This window comes from Macaca mulatta, chromosome 20 (assembly GCF_049350105.2).
Source record: "Macaca mulatta isolate MMU2019108-1 chromosome 20, T2T-MMU8v2.0, whole genome shotgun sequence".
In the NCBI taxonomy this organism is placed as follows: domain Eukaryota; kingdom Metazoa; phylum Chordata; class Mammalia; order Primates; family Cercopithecidae; genus Macaca; species Macaca mulatta.
In genome coordinates, this window is record NC_133425.1 from 52,552,380 (window position 1) to 52,565,858 (window position 13,479).

The following is a 13,479-nucleotide window of genomic DNA, read 5'->3' on the forward strand; positions in this document are numbered from 1 at the left end:
GTGCAGCCGTGGGGCCTGGAGGAAGCCATATCACCCCACTGAATTCTCACTTCACTTCCTCATCATAACAGACCCTGTGACATATAAAACCTGCTCTGCCTACCGCACAGGCGTCACGAGGCTGGAGTGAAATAGTGGAGCGCTTTCCCAGAGTGGCACACGGGACCCAGGGACGGGTGTGCAAAACCATTCTAGGTGGAAGAACACTTTTTTTCTTCTTTTTCTTTTCTTTTCTTTTCTTTCTTTCTTTTTTTTTTTTGAGATGGAGTCTCCCTCTGTTGCCCAGGCTGGAGTGCAGTGGTGCAATCTTGGCCCACTGCAGCCTCTGGCTCCCAGGTCAAAGTAATTCTCCTGCCTCAGCCTTCTGAGTAGCTGGGACTACAGGCAACCACCACAACATCTAGTTAATTTTTGTATTTTTAGTAGAGACAGGATTTTACCGTGTTGACCAGACTGGTCTCGAATTCCTGACGTCAAGCGATCCACCCGCCTTGGCCTCCCAAAGTAGCGGGGATTACAGGCATGAGCTACTGTGCAAAGCCAAAAACACTTGATTATAATAGCATGCTATTTTTCAATGTATTAGATAAATGTATTTTTCCATTTAAAGTGGGGATATAAAGCTCCGCTTTAAAATCCACATAAGTAAAAAAGCTAGTCCGTTTAAAAGGTTAAGTAAATAACAGTCTAGGGCAGATACAGAAAAGACAGCATCATGACCATGGTTCCTGAAGGATTAAGGTTGCAGGAAACACTGAATGCTAAAAGCTTTGTGAATGTATAGTCCATGAAAATGTCTTTTTAAAAATGAGGTGCATACCAAGATGTTTGAGTGTGTGTATTTGGAGTAGGCGCTGTGGGCATACAGGTGTACCTGTGTGTGTCTCACAAGCAGGTGTAGCTGGGTGCTTGTGTGTACGTGGTGTTTGCGTATCCGTGCACACATATCTGTGCACACGTGCTCATAAGGCTCTCTGTGGCCAGGTGCGGTGGCTAACGCCTGTAATCCCAACACTTTGGGAGGCTGAGGCGGGGGGATCACAAGGTCTGAAGTTCGAGACCAGCCTGGCCAAGATAGTGAAACCCTATCTCTACTAAAAATACCAAAAATTAGCAGGGCATGATGGCAGGTGCCCGTAATCCCAGCTATTCGGGAGGCTGAGGCAGGAGAATCGCTTGAACCCGGGAGGCAGAGGTTGCAGTGAGCCCAGATTGCACCATTGCACTCCAGCCTGGGCAACAGAGCGAGACTCCGTCTCAAAAAAAAAGAAAAAAGGCTGTCTGCATGTGCATGTGCATTGATCTAGCTGGGCAGGCATGTGGGTGTGGGTGTATTAGATGTGTGCACATCTTGAGTCACTGCTGTTAACAGTGACATAGCATGTGTATAGAAATGCCTCCTCCTCCCCAACCATCAGCATTACCCAGTAGGGCTGAGCTGTGCAGGAAACTTGGGGCTGGAGGGTCACTAGCCACCAGAGGGCAGAGGACGGCTGGGCAGGGGCTGCATCTTCTGGTCGGCTGTGGGCTTGTTCTCCCAGGCAGCCTCAGGATCTTCTCAGCTCTGCACTGGGTCAGGCAGGTCTGCCTTGAGCCTGACACTGGAGGCCATCTGGCATCCTTCTCTGCCCCTTCCCCACCTTCCCTGACCTCCTGCAGGCCTCTGCTAGACTAGACAGTAGCCCCTGGCTGAGGCCTTCTGGAAGGCCCGAAGCTCAGAAAGTGGACCTGTTGTTGGAGGGGCGGTTGGGACCCATGGCCAACCGTGGATGGTCTCATGGGGTCCTGGGAAAACGGGTACTCCTGGCTCAAATGGCCTGGATCCTGAGGTGTTGGTGACTGGGCCTCTGGTGGCAGGGCTGACCTAGATACTTCGGGCTCTTCTGCAGCCTGGGCTCTGTGGCTCTGACTTTGGGTCCTTTTGGGGGTGCTATGTGGCTGGCTGTCTCCTCTGCTCTCAGCTCTAAGCCTGTTCAGAATAACACTAATCCCCAGGCGCCTCCCTGGCTTGTGGGGAGTGGGCCCTCTGAGGTTATAAGGTGGCCACGGGAGGGGCAGCTGGACCCTGGAGCCCTTCTGCTCAGATGTCCTCACATCCCGGGCCACCACCTGCCTCCTGCCAGCACGAACAGGGAGGAGCACCCCAAGACCAGCCTGACGGTGGCAGTGGTGATTAGCTGCAATCCTCGATCCTCCACACATCCCTTCTCTCCACAAGCACTTAGTGAAGTCCTGCTGTGTGCCAGGCACTGTCCCAGGAACTCGCCTTTGGGTGATGGGTGGCTCCCTTCTCTGCCAGCCTGGGAGGACCAAGGCCTTGTCAGAGTGGGCCATGTGAGTGGGCAGCAGTTTCCCCCACCCAGAGAGGAGGCTGCTAAGCCATAATGAGAAAGCAGCTGACTGCGGGCCAGGTGCTGCAAGGAGCACGGGCCGTGCCATCAAGCATCTGATTCTACAGCTGCCCTGGGAGATGAGGACGACTCACCCCACTGTACGCTTGAAGATACTGAGGTTCTCTCACCCAAGTCGCGCAGCCAGTGAGTGACCCAAACTGGCATCACACATGGAGCTTGGTCTCATTCAGCAGCTTGCTTTTTTTTCTTTTTCTTTTTTTTTGAGATGGAGTCTCACACTGTCACCCATGCTGGAGTGCAGTGGCACGATCTCAGCTCACTGCAAACTCCACCTCCCGGGTTCAAGCGATTCTCATGCCTCAGCCACCCGAGTAGCTGGGATACAGGTGCCCACCACCATGCCCAGCTAATTTTTGTATTTTTAGTAGAGACAAGGTTTCACCATGTTGGCCAGGCTGGTCTCAAACTCCTGACCTTAAGTGATCCACCCACCTCAGCCTCCCAAAGTGCTGGGATTACAGGTGTAAGCCACCACATCCAGCCAGTAGCTAGCTTCCTTCTTTCCTTCCTTCCTTCCTTCCTTCCTTCTTTCTTTCCTTCCCTCTCCCTCCTTCCCTCCCTCCTTCTTTCCTTCCTTCCTTCTTTCCTAACTTCCTTCTTTCTTTCCTTCCTTCCTTCCTTCCTTCCTTCCTTCCTTCCCTCCTCTTCCTTCTCTCTTTCTTTCTCTCTCTCTGTCTCTCTCTCTCTCTCTTTCAATGAACTTTCACTCTTGTTGCCCAGGCTGGAGTGCAATGGCAAGATCTCAGCTCGTTGCAACCTCTGTCTCCTGGGTTCAAGCGATTCTCCTGCCTCAGCCTCCCAAGTAGCTGAGATTACAGGTGCCCACCACCACATCCAGCTAATTTTTGTATTTTAGTAGAGATGGGGTTTCACCATGTTGGTCAGACTGGTCTCAAATGCCTGACCTCAGGTGATCCACCCCCCTCGGCCTCCCAAAGTGCTTGGATTACAGGTGTGAGCCACCATGCTCAGCCTCTCTCTCTTTCTCCCTTCCTTCCTTCCTTCCTTCCTTCCTTCCATTTCCTTTCTTGCTTTCTTTTTCTCCTCTCTTTCTCTCTTTTTCTTTCTTCTTTCTTTTCTTTCCTTTCTTTTTTCTCTCCTTCTTTCCTTTCTTCTTTTTCTCTTTTTTTTTTTGAGACAGGATCTCATTTTGTAACCAAGGCTGGAGTGCAGTGGCACAATTATGACTCACTATAGCCTCTCAGCCTTGACCTCTTGGGCTCAAGTGATCCTCCCACCTCAGACCTTCTTACTCTGAGTAGCTAGGACTACAGGCATGCACCATCACACCTGGCTAATTTTTAAAAATTTTTGTGGCCAGGTGCGGTGGCTCACGCGTGTAATCCCAGCACTTTGGGAGGCCGAGGTGGGCGGATCATGAGGTCAGGAGATTGAGACCATCTTGGCTAACACGGTGAAACCCCATCTCTACTAAAAATACAAAAAATTAGCCGGGCATGGTGGCAGGGGCCTGTAGTCCCAGCTACTCAGGAGGCTGAGGCAGGAGAATGGCGTGAATCCGGGAGGCGGAGCTTGCAGTGAGCTGAGATGGCACCACTGCACTCCAAGCCTGGGCGACAGAGTGAGACTCCGTCTCAAAAAAAAAAAAAAAAAAAAAAAAAAAAAAAAAAAAATTTGTGTAGAGACAGGGTCTCACTATGTTGCCCAGGGCTCATCTCGAACTCCAGGGCTCAAGCAGTCCTTCTACCTCAGCCTCGCAAAGCGCTGGGATTAGAGGCGTGACCCACGGTGCCCGGCCTTTGCTCTTTCTTTAGAGACCTCCAGACACAGTGGGTTACTTTTTGCCTGTGCCCAAATGTGAAGGAAGTAGGCAGTTCCTGGGTCTCAGGAGGAGTTATCCTGCCCAGGTGGCCAAGTTCACAATTTAGTACATGTCCTTCCAAGTAATCCTCTACAGGCCTGTCTACATGTAATCAAAGTCTGGAGTTTTGTTGTCTTTATCTGCGTTATAGAAATGGGATCATATTACACTCCTGTGGTAGGCAGAATAATGGCTCCACTCTCCCTCCCCCAAAACATAGCTCCATCCTAATCCTTGGAACCTGGGGAATGTTATCTTATATGTGGGGGAAAAAGGATTTTGCAGGTGTGATTAAGTTAGGAATTTTGAGATGTGGAGATTATTCTGTATGCATATGCATATGGACAGAAGAGGTAAGAAAGAACTAATTAATTAATTAATTTATTTTGAGATGGAGTCTCCCTCTGTCACCCAGGCTGGAGTGCAATGGCATGATCTCAGCTCACTGCAACCTCTGCCTCCTGGCAGAGTGATTCTCCTGCCTCAGCCACCCAAGTAGCTGGGATTACAGGCGCGCGCTACCACGTCCAGCTAATCTTTGTATTTGTAGTAGAGACGGGGTTTCGCCATGTTGACCAGGCTGGTCTCTAACTCCTGACCTCAAGTGATCTGCCCACCTCGTACTCCCAAAGTGCTGGGATTACAGGTGTGAGCCACCACGCCTAGCAATGAAATAATTTTAGAAGTCCAGGCAAAGAAATCAGGGGAAACTTCCTGGAAGAGGTGGCCTTAGAAGGCAAAAGGGAGAATTGGTGAGTGGAAGAAGCCATAGGCCGGTTGGTGGAGCAAAGCTTTGAGAGCCAGTTGAGCTAGCAGGGCAGAACCTGGACAAAGCCTGCTTTCTAGACTCCGAATCAGTGGTGTGCTGGTAAAAGTTTAACAACCAGCTCTTTCCGGGGTCCAGGCAGGAATCCCAATCTGTAGCCTTTGCCAATTTCTTTGCCAATTTATACCACACATATTTACCTCCCACCATAGCCAACTTGAAGCTACGAATGTGATGCCACTGAATGCAGAATTGGTAAGAAATACACAGTAGCACACAATTCCATAGTATAGCCATTTCCACTATACAGATCCAGTCAATATCAATAACCACAGAGCATCAATAATAGTATGCTGGCAAGTCTCTGAGCCTACTTTGACTCAGGAGGCTGCCCAATAAAAATAAATAAATAAATAAATAATAATAATACATTGTAGCAAAGTAATTCACAAGTGATGAGTTTTGAGTGTTAACTTTGTTCACCTCAGCTTCCTAAGTAACTGGGACCACAGGGATGTGCCACCATGCCCGGCTAATTTTGTTTTTATTTTTTGCACAGACCAGGGTCTCCCTATGTTCCCCAGGCTGATCTCCAACTTCTGGGCTCAAACGATCTTCCCGCCTTGGTCTCCCAAAGTGCTGAGATTACAAGCGTGAGCCATGGCACCCAGCCTATTTTATTTTATTATTTTTTTAAGACAGAATCTCCCTCTGTTGCCCAGGCTGGAGTGCAATGGCATGATCTCAGCCCTTTGCAACCTCTGCCTCCTGGGCTCAAGCAATTCTCATGCCTCAGCCTCACGAGTAGCTGGAATTACAGGTGTGAGCCACTATACCCGACTAATTTTTTTGTATTCTTGGTAGACACAGGGTTTTGCCATATTGGCTAGGCTGGTCTTGAACTCCTGACCTCAAGTGATCCACCATCTCGGCCTCCCAAAGTGCTGGGATTACAGACGTGAGCCATCACGCCCAGCCTATAATTTTGTTTTTAATAATAGCTGTGTTTAATAACTGGCTCACAAAATTCCGAAAACTTAACAATAGACTCCCATGAGCAGACCAGGCTTCTCCAGCCCTCCTCAAACTGCATGAGACTGCCTCTTGGAACTTAAGAAGCTCCAAACCTGACAACCCACCAGGGTTTGCGCTGGGACAATGAGCTGAGCTCTGTCCTCAAGCATGCATTTCTCCAGTTCATTGACCTATGGCAGGAATGCCCGGCCCCTCCCTCAGCCCTTGGTTGCAAACAGGAGGCCACAGGCTCCTCACGTCCTTCCAGTCAAGGCGAAAGGTCTCTCCTTGCAGCCCAGAGTGAAGCCTTCCTGCCCCAGCTGGCTGACCCCTCATTCTGCCTCTCTCTTGAACCTAGAGGCGTCTTGATCCCTGGGCCCCACCTCTGCAGGACAGAGCCAGGATTTCTAGGAGGGGTCATTACAACCATCCCCCATCTCAGCCTGGGACTTTCTGCAAAAGAGTTAGGGGAGCAGGCCACAGAGCAATGGCCTTCCTCAGGTCACAGATGCTTTTAATCCGAGCTCCCATCAGGCCTGGGTAGAAACCCTGCCACCCCAAATCACGAGGCACAAAGTCCCCTCACTGGGGCAAATCATAATGTTGGGCCTGTCTTTTGCCCCAGCCTCTCCGCCCTAAGTTTATTTTCATCTTGACAGTACCCCATTTCCTCCTACCTAATCCCCACATTCATCTTCCCTTCTTCACCATCAACACTTACTGTCAGGGGAGGAATTGATTAGCTAGTTCTTGCTATTAATTAAATACTTGATGCATATGGCCAAGCTTAGATGGATGGAATCCCTGTATTGGTAAGGTGGGAATTTTTATTTTCTTTATTTCTTTTTTTTTTTTTTTTTGAGACCAAGTCTCACTCTGTCACCCAGGCTGGAGTGCAATGGTGTGATCTTGGCTCACTGCAACCTCCACCTCCCAAGTTCAAGCCATTCTCCTACCTCAGCCTCCCTAGTAGCTGGGATTACAAGCACACAGCACCAAGCCCAGCTAAGTTTTATATTTTTAGTAGAGACAGGGTTTTGCCACGTTGGCCAGGCTGGTCTGGAACTCCTGGCCTCAAGTGAGCTGCCTGCCTCAGCCTCCCACAGTGCTGGGATTACAGGCGTGAGCCACCACGCCCGCCTAGGGTGGGAATTTTTCCACCAGGGTTCTGGGTTCAGCTCTGCCACAGATTCCTCTCTCTGGGCTTATCCTCTGAAGGCATGATTTTGGCATGACTGAGTGGATGGAGGAGGAACTTGGGGTCAGCGGGCTGTCACCCTGCTCTGATGTGGAACCGGCTCAGCAACAGGGCTGCAACAGGCCTTGTTGGACATGGAAGCAAATGAGAAAATTAGTAATACTGATTCAATGTTTACTTAAGATACTGATACTTTGTCCATTATAGATCTTTTGCATTAATTTTGATTTTTTTATTATAGGAAAATATATATAACATAAAATTGATCATTTTAGTCATTCTAAGTGTACAGTTTTATGCATTTAATACATTCACATTATTATATAACCCATCTCCAGAACTCTTTTCACCCTGAAAAACTGAAACTCTATTACCATTAAATATGAACTCACTCCCTGTTCTCTCTTCCTCCAGCCTCTGGTGGACCTTCATTCCATTATGATCATTATTAGAGACAGTGTCCCTCTGTTGTCCATGCTGGAGTGCAGTGGTGCAATCACAGCTCATTGTAGCCTCAAACTCCTGGATTCAAGGGATCTTTCCACCTCAGCCTCCTGAGTAGCTGAGACTATAGGCAAGGCCACCACACTCTGCTAATTTACTTATTTTTTGGAAAGATGGGGTCTTGCTGCATGGCCCAAGCCAGACTTAAATTCCTGGCCTCAAGCGATCCTCCCACCTCAGCCTCCCAAAGCATTGAGATTACAGGTCTGAGCCACCACACCCTGCCCATTCTACTTTCTGGCTCTTAAATATGACTACTCTAGATACCTCATATAAGTGGAATCATACAGTATTTGTCTTATTGTAACTGGTTCATTTTACTTGGTATAATGTCCTGAAGGTTCATCCTCATTGTAGCGTGTGTCAGAATTCCCTTCCTTTTAAAGGATGAATAATATTCTGTTGTGTGGATATAGTACGTGTTGTTTATCCACTCATCATTGATGGACGCTTGCGTTGCTTCCACTTCTGGCTACTATGAAAAATGCTGCTATGAACATGGGTGTGCAAATATTCATTTGAGTCCATAATTTTGATTGTTTTTTTCTTTTTGAGACAGAGTATCACTCTGCTGTCCGGGCTAGAGTTCAGTGGTGCAATCTTGGCTCACTGCAACCTCCGCTTCCCAGGTTGAAGTGATTCTCCTGCCTCAGCCTCCCGAGTAGCTGGGATTACAGGTGTCTGCCATCACACCTGGCTATTTTTGTATTTTTAGTGGAGACAGGGTTTCACCATGTTGGTGGCTGGTCTCAAATTCCTGGGCTCAAATGATCCACCCGCCTTGGTCTCCCAAAGTGCTGGGATTACAGTGAGCCACCATGCCCAGTCCATAATTTTGATTTTTAAATGGTGACTACTAAGTTTTTCTGGCACCCCTTAAATTTTGTCAGGCACTTGCCTTACCCTAGTCCTGGCCCCAGTTTGGGTTGTCACAGCAAGGTGGAAATGTACTGAAAAGCTCGTGTTTTATCTTTAAACGTTCACATGGGGACCAAAAAAGGGGGAAAACCCACTTTGATAGGAATATGACAAAGGGATACAGGAACCAACTGAAAGACCCCCCAGGAGCCAAAGATGGAGCAACTTGAGCAACAAAATAAATAAAGTAAGCATCAAATTATAGCACAAAGTATAAAATAAGTGTCTATGAGTCTATACTAACATAGATGATTGAATACATTCATGTTAATAAATGGGAGAGCACTTTGAGAGGCCAAGGCAGGCAGATCACTTGAGTCCAGGAGTCTAAGACCAGCTTAGGCAATGTGATGAAACCATGTCTCTACCAAAAATACAAAAATTAACCGGGCATGGTGGGGCATGCCTGTAGTTCCAGTTACTTGGGAGGCCGGAGTGGGAGGATTGCTTGAGCCTGGGAGACGGAGGTTGCAGTGAGCTGTGATCTCGCCACCACACTCCAGCCTGGGCAACAGAGTGAGACCCTGTCTCAAAATAAATAAATATATAAATAAAATAAATATATAAATAAAAATAAAAATAAACGGGAAATAAGAGACAAATCTTCCATGCAGAAGAATCCCAAATGAATTCTGTAGATTCTCCACCCTACAGGAGGGCACACACGACTCCAGGCTGCCTTAGTGACCTTCTTCCAAAGAGTACAGCACAGGAAGGGGGAGCAGGGAGAATTAACTTCACAGTGGAGAAATCGGACAAATACGACCTCAGTCAGGTGATCGAGGTCACATCAGCTGTCATGAATTATGTTGATAGTGGGCATCCTGCATATGATGGGATGAAATGGCACTTTACCTCCGTGACCCTTTTCACAACAGCCCATAATGCCAGTATAAGGGAAACATCAGACCAGGCATGGTGGCTCATGCTTGTAATCCGAGCACTTTGGGAGGCCAAGGTGGGTGGATCACAGGTCAAGAGTTTGAGACCAGCCTGGACAACATGGTGAAATCCTGTCTCTACTAAAAATACAAAAATTAGCCAGGCAGGGTGGCACGCACCTGTAATCCCAGCTACTCGGGAGGCTGAGGCAGGAGAACCACTTGAACCCGGGAGGCGGAGGTTGCAGTGAGCCGAGATCGCGCCATTGCACTCCTGCCAGGGTGACAGAGTGAGATGCCGTCTCGAAAAAAAAAAAAAAGAAAAAAAGAAAAGAAAAACATCAGACAGATGCCAACAGAAGGGCATCCTACAATATACATGACCACTGCTCCTCAAACCTGTCAAGACCATCAGAAACAAGAGAAGCCTGAGAAACTGTCACAGCCACAAGGAGATGTGACAACTAAATGTGAATTTTTTTTTTTTTTTTTTTGAGATACAGTCTTACTTTGTCATGCAGGTTGCAGTACAGTGGCACAATCACAGCTCACTGCAGCCTTGAACTCCGGGGCTCAAGTGATCCTCCCATCCATCTCAGCCTTCCAAGTAGCTGGGGCTACAGGCATGCACCACCATGCCCAGCTAATTTTTGTATTTTTTTTAGAGACGGTATTTCGCCATGTTGCCCAGGCTGGTCTTGAACTCCTGGATTCAAGCAATCCACCGGCCTTGGCCTCCCAAAGTGCTGGGATTACAGGCATGAGCCACCGTGTCTTGCCAAATGTGATGGATACTTGACGGGATCCTGGAACAGGAAAAATATATTAGGTAAAAGCTAAGGACATCTGAATAACCATGGATTTTAGTAATGTATCCACATTGATTCATTAATTGTAACAAATATACCATATGAATGCAAGATGTTCATAATGAGGCCGGGGTGGTGGCTCAAGCCTGTAATCCCAGCACTTTGGGAGGCTGAAGCAGGAGGATCTCTTGAGCTCAGGAGTTCAAGACCAGCCTGGGTAACATAGTGAGAGCCCCATCTCTACAAAAAATTTTTAAAAATTAGCCTGGCGTGGTGGCACATACCTGTAGCCCCAGCTACTCAGAAGACTGAGACAGGAGGATCGCTTGAGCTGGGAGGTTGAGGCTGCAGTAAGCCAGGATCACGCCACTGCACTGCAGCCTGAGCAACAGAGTGACACCCTGTCTCAATAATAATAATAATAATAATAATAGTAATGGAAACTGAGTATGGGTTGTATATGGGAACCTTGCTCAGTTTCTCTGAAAATCTAAAACTCTTCCAAAAAGCAAAGTCTGCTTAAAATTTCACACAGGGTTTGCATTCTCGTCCACGACAAGGTTTTGCAGGTTATGATTACAGAGGCAGGAGAGGGTGCAGGTTATCCTGCCCCTCCCTGTCCCAGAGGTCCCCTTCCCCAGGAGCTATCTCCCCTGTGAAAGAGGGTGAGTTTCTGTGCCCCAAGCCTCTTGTCCTCTGACTCCAGTATTCTCAGAAGCTGGGACCAGCTCTGAGCCCAACTTCCTGAACTCAAATCCTGGCTTTCTGTCCCTATGTGACCTGGAGCTTGTAGCTTCACTTCTCTCTGCCTCATTGTTTGACCTATAAAGCAGGGCAACCAAGGCACCCCGAGGGTGGCTGTGAAGAGTGAATGAGATGGCAGACAGCCCAGACGCCCACGGATGGGTGAAGGGACCAATACAATGCGGTACAGGTGTATAAGGGAATGAAGTACGGACACAGCCTAGACACAGACAAACCTTGAAGACATTCCTCTAAGGGACACATGCCAGGCGCAGTGGCTCATGCCTGTAATCCCAGCATTCTGGGAGGCCAAGGCAGGTAGATCACTTGAGGTCAGGAGTCAAGACCAGCCTGGCCAACATGGCAAAATCCTGCCTCTACTAAAAATACAAAAATTAGCTGGGCATGGTGGTGGGTGCCTGTAATCCCAGCTACTCGGGAGGCTGAGGCAAGAGAGTTGCTGGAACCTGGGAGGTGGAGGTTGCAGTGAGCCGAGATCATGCCACTGCACTTCAGCCTGGGTGACAGAGCAAGACTCTGTTGAAAGAAAGGAAGGGAAGGGAAGGGAAGGGAAGAAGAAAGAAAGAGGGAGGGAGGGAAAAGTAAAAGAAAGAGAGAAAAGAAGGAAAGAAGGAAAGAAGGAAGGAAAGAAAGAAAGAAAAAGAAAGAGAAAGAAAGAAAGAAAGAAAGAAAAAAGAAAGAAAGAAAGAGAAAAGAGCAAACCCAGAAACGAAAGATCACACACTGTGTGACTCTATTTACGTGGAATGTTCAGAGTAGGCAAATCCATAGAGACAGAAAGCACATTTGTGGTTGCCAGGAGCTGGGAGAGGGCAGGATGGGGAATGACTGTTTATTGGATGTGGGGCTCTATTTTGGGGTGATAAGAATGTTCTGGAATTAAATTCATGGCCGCATAACATCGTGAATGTACTAAATGCCACTGAATTGTACACTTTAAAATGGTTAAAGTGGTAAGTTTTCATTTATCAGTATTTTAAAAATTCTACTACAATTTTAAAAAGACTAAAAAATAATAAAAAGAATTAAATGAGATAATGCAAAAAAGCATTATCTCAAAAATATAGCTGATATTAGTATGATTAGTAAGCTAAGTTTTAAGAGTCTAAGGTGCAGGATTCTAAGTTTAAAGGGATAGGCTCTTGTTTTTTTGGTTTAGTTTTATTTGTTTTTTTTAATCCATTATCCCAAGGGTTTCCCACCCTGAACGCCAGTACCCTGGTCAGGGGCACCCTGGGTCATTGTCCTCTGTGGCCCCAGGAAGGGAAGAAAAACAACAGCCAGGAAGATAATAGCCGCCAGGAAGTCCTCACGTTTCTGGAGAAATAGAGCCCAGTAATGAAGTTCTTTCAGCCTGATCGGCAGACGGGGTGCTGCGGAGGCCTGGGCTAAAGGGCTCACCTCCAGCCCCGACCCTGTCAGGGCAGATGGTACATGCTCACTCAGTGAGGGGGCTCCAAAGGCCTGTGGGTACGAACCTGAGGGCTGGTGCCCAGGGGCAATCAGCTTCTGTCTCTGAGCCTTGGGAAACGGTGAGGGTCAGTCCGGCTCCCCACGTGGTTCTGGGCAGCTTTGGGCTTGGAGCAGGTGCAAACTTGGGACTAGGGCAGGACCTCCTGAGAGGTGACTGAGCAAGGCCATCCCAACTCATGTTTCCTTGGCCCTGCCTGGAGCACAGCATCCTGCCCACATCCCTGCAGCTGGCTCCTTCCTAGGGGCTCTGAGGAGGCAGTACTTGGCCATCTGGTCACAGTTGCTGCAGGGCAGTTCTTGGCCCCAGCTGTAGGTAAAGTACTGTATGTTGTAATTTTTTGAAAGATAACACATTCACATGACTCAGAATTCAAATGCCACAGACATCCCCCCCGCTCCGCCCCTTCCCCCAGATACCCTGTTTCTCCCAGAGGCAGCCAATGATCTCAGAGGCTGGGTACCCATCCAGAGTTATTTTATGCATATCAAGGAAAGTCTACATAGAGGACTCTTTCTGGGGTACCCAGATGCAGCATCAAATGCCATGGAATACTACAGTGAGGACATTATCTTTTCAAGCTTTCAAATCAGAGCAAGGGAAAGGTCGATGCTAGAGTTTCTCTAGCGCTCTTGAAGCCCTCTCCCTTTTTCTACTGAGTTTTACTTTACATGCAACAACAGGCTTCAAGCTTGGGGTCATTGTCGGGCAACAGCATCTGGCAAGAATTCAATGTCTTTTTCTCATAGTCATTGTATTTTGGCCTCTATTTATGGCAACTGAGAGAGAAAGTTTATTCTTAGATATATTTAAGTAAAAAATAAATGAATTCATGGAAACATATTAAGCAATTATCCAGATAACATAAGGGATGGCAAAAATGGTGCAGATGGTTGAGGGGAGACAAGGAGAAGTTG

General features: G+C 47.8%; 1 protein-coding gene across 2 annotated transcripts in view; it reads left to right on the forward strand.

Moving 5' to 3' along the window:
* The window catches only part of SLC12A3 (solute carrier family 12 member 3), a 97,595-nt gene extending 85,975 nt beyond the window's left edge, over positions 1–11,620 (forward strand). For both annotated transcript variants that reach the window (XR_013411774.1, XR_013411773.1), the window contains exon 26: positions 11,403–11,620. The gene's annotated coding sequence lies outside the window, so the exon portion shown is untranslated. The remainder of the gene's footprint in view (positions 1–11,402) is intronic.
* Positions 11,621–13,479: the final 1,859 nt, after the last annotated feature.